At 41.1% G+C, this 3,401-nt stretch overlaps 1 pseudogene; it reads left to right on the forward strand.

Moving 5' to 3' along the window:
- The first annotated feature begins 705 nt into the window (after positions 1 to 705).
- LOC140531269 (thiosulfate sulfurtransferase pseudogene) lies at positions 706 to 1,618 on the forward strand (annotated as a pseudogene).
- Positions 1,619 to 3,401: the final 1,783 nt, after the last annotated feature.

Here is a 3,401-nt window from a genome sequence, read left to right on the forward strand (position 1 = left end):
GAAGAAACTGTGAACAGGTTCCCATGCTCTGGGGTGAATAACCTCATTAGCTATAAATTTAACCCCCAAACAGTAAACAATATTGTCCTAATGGAGGTTGCCCTCTTCCATGGAGCCTGGCAGGAAGTGAACAACACGCAGGCCTGAGAAGACTTCTGGTACCAAGAGAAACATCATAGGAGAGAGATTCGTGTAAGTTTGCAACTCTAAAACAGTAAAATAATGATGAGAAATATTGTGTGAGAAGTGGGAGGCGCCTAACCGTCCCCTGAGTTATTTTACTTTATTTTTAGATGCTTATTTTTGGTAGCTTTCTTCTAGTAATAATTCATAAAACTGAGAGGTGGAAAGGGTCTTAGATATCATCCAGCTCAACCCTGTAATTTGTATTGCTTATTCTCTATCCACTTTCCATTCACAGCTCTGCTTTGTTTGAACTCCATACAATTTTATGCCCTTTGAGATAGGTACCCTCTGGTGGACCCTTTCCCTTGCCAGCTTCTTTTTGTGTATTGTTTGTCCCCACTAGATCACAAGCTCTTTGACAGCAGGAATTGGTTTTCTTTTTCTAATCTATATTCCCAGGCATTAGCACAGTACCTAGTACATAATAGGTGCTTAAGATATTTTTTTGTTAAATTTATTTAATTGAATTTTCAGGTAAGAAAAATGAAAGCTTTTTGTTGTTGTTGTTCTTGTTTCTTGCTTCTCCCTCCTCCAGGCTGAAGGCTCTAGTCTCCGGTCATGGTGCAACAGGTGCTCTGCAAGGCTCTGGTGTCCACCAAGTAGTTGGCCAAGTCGGTCCGCGCCCAAAAGCTGGGCCTGGGCTTGCGGTCCCTGACGTGTGCCCACCTCGGCAGCGCAATGAGCTCCAGCAATACCCATCCCGGGGCTTCCTTCTTCAACATCGAGGAATGCCGGGACCAGGAATCTCCCTACGAAATGATGCTACCTAGCGAAGCCGCTTTCACCAGCTACGTGGACTGCCTGGGCATCAGCAATAACACGCACGTGGTGGTGTACGAGGGCGACGGTTTGGGCAGCTTCCACGGCCCGCATGTCTAGTGGATGCTTCGCGTCTTTGGTCACCGCACCCTGTAGGTGCTTAATAGAGGGCTTCCAAAACTGGCTGCAAAAGGGGCATCTGGTGATCTCAGAACCCACGAGTGCCGAGCAGTCTTCAAAGCCACACTGGACAAGTCTCTGCTCAAGACCTACGAGCAGATGGGGAAAAAACCTGGAATCCAAGCGCTTCCAGATGGTGGACTCCCCGTCCAGGGGGAGGTACCTGGGGACAGAGCCCGAGCCTGATAGCAAAGACCTGGAACCTGGCCACATCCCTAGCTCCCTGAACATGCCTCTCAGCGACTTCCTGACGGCAGAAGGCTTACAAATGAGTCCTGAGGAGATCCGGGCTATGTGCAAGGAGAAGAAGGTGGACCTCTCAAAGCTGCTCATTGCCACCTGCCGCAAGGGGGTCACTGCTTGGTATATCGCCCTTGTCGCGTACCTCTGTGGCAAGCCTGACGTAGCTGTGTATGATGGTTCCTGGTCCGAGTGGTTCCGCCGGGCGCCTCCCGAACTTCGGATCTCCCAATGGAAGGGAGGGAAAGCCTAAGTAGGAATGGGGAAAGGATGAGACTTGACCCTTTGCTTGCCCTCTCCTCTCTCCTAGATCAACCAGTTGAGCCATTGTGGATCTACGAGCCCATCTTTGCCTACAATCCTTTCTGAAATGGTGTTTGGTTTATACTTTTTTTTTCTTACCAGTTTTTGTAAAAGGATTGAAGAGTTTCTGGGGTATCTTATGTAAAGAATTCCTTCATTCTCCCTTGTCAGCTCTGGAATAAACTTTCCCTTTTCTGAGATAAAACAAAGAAAGAAAGAAAAATGAAAGTCAGAGGCAATTAAGTAGCTTGCTCAATCTCACAGATATCCACATCCAAAAAAGTGTGAAGCTGCCAATCTAGATCACTTACTATCAAATCCATGACTCTTTTCATTGTCTCCTCATACCTCTTTATGCTCATGTTTTAATAAAGCATCTCTTTTGTTTAAAAACGAACAAAATGGAGCATTTATAGCTTTCTTGCTATCATGTCTTGGGAGGAAACCTGTCTAGCTGGTCATGGAAGTATGACTAGCCCCCACTAGAGGGCAGCTACCTGAATCATCAGTAATGGTCTAAGTCAGCCTCACCAGCCTCATCAATTCAATCTCATTTCAACTGTCAACACTATGTTAAGGCACATGCCTCCGTACATTTATCTAAACTGGTTAAATATGATTCTCTTCTAAAAATCCGCTTTCAATTAAAACTTAGAACAAACAATCTATTATGAAAAGAGATTTTTTCTCACCTCTAGAGATCTTAGAAGAATAAACTTTAATGTCTGTCTATGGATATTTTCTATAGTTTTACTTATTGTCTGAGTCCTTCATGTACTTAATCCAAAGGTTGTAGTAGGGTTAAAGATTTTAATTTTCAATATTCCCTGTGGTTTCTGCCCAACTGTGCATAGTAATGATAGATACTTTTGCTGACCTCCATATAGGAGGCAGTTTTCAGGGATCAGTTGTTTATTGTCTTCTTATGTTCCAATGTCTTGCCCTAATTCTGGGTAAGGAAGAAAATACAGGAAGAGGATGGAGAAGACCCTTCCAACTATCATGCCTAGGGAGCACTTTCTTCTCTCAAGTGGAAAAGAAGAATTAACCTTTTTATACTTCTGACCCTGTGTTCTTCTCTGTTCTTTTTCTTGGAATTAGTTCTTGCTAATTTAGTTATACCACAACAATGAAACTGTGTCTTACAAAAAATTGAAAAGAAGGAAACAAAGAAAAAAATTCCCTTTATTTTGTTAATTTCTTTTATTCTAAATTTCCAATTTATATTATCAAAATGACCTAAAATCAAAGATTGTGGAATCAGAGGAACTTATTTGATCATCTTGAGTCAATATTATCAGACATTTATTAAGACAGTTCTAAAGAGATAATTATTTGTCTGACATATAATAGTCTTTCAAAATGTCCATCATTCAAACATTTACCATTTAAATAATGGTGATGAGACCCAACTCAGTATACTCTCCATTATGAAAATGATTGCAATAATTTTTGTGATTGGTGAATGATCATAAGGGCTTTACATTGTGATTTTAATGACTTGCCTCCATTTTCTACATTAATATATTTTCTAACCTCACATAAATTAATATATCTGCTGTTATTTTATTAACAAACAAGAGTCTGAAACTTAAAATATTACCACTTTAACTTAAAAATGAGGTGGCAAGCATAGAAAGGCTATTTGTAGGAAGTTAAATATAAATTAAATTAACATGACATCTATTGGTGTCCTTCTATATACTTCTTCAGTTATCTAGATATAATGTCCA

The sequence above is a fragment of the Notamacropus eugenii genome, chromosome 3, assembly GCF_028372415.1.
Source record: "Notamacropus eugenii isolate mMacEug1 chromosome 3, mMacEug1.pri_v2, whole genome shotgun sequence".
Lineage (NCBI taxonomy): Eukaryota > Metazoa > Chordata > Mammalia > Diprotodontia > Macropodidae > Notamacropus > Notamacropus eugenii.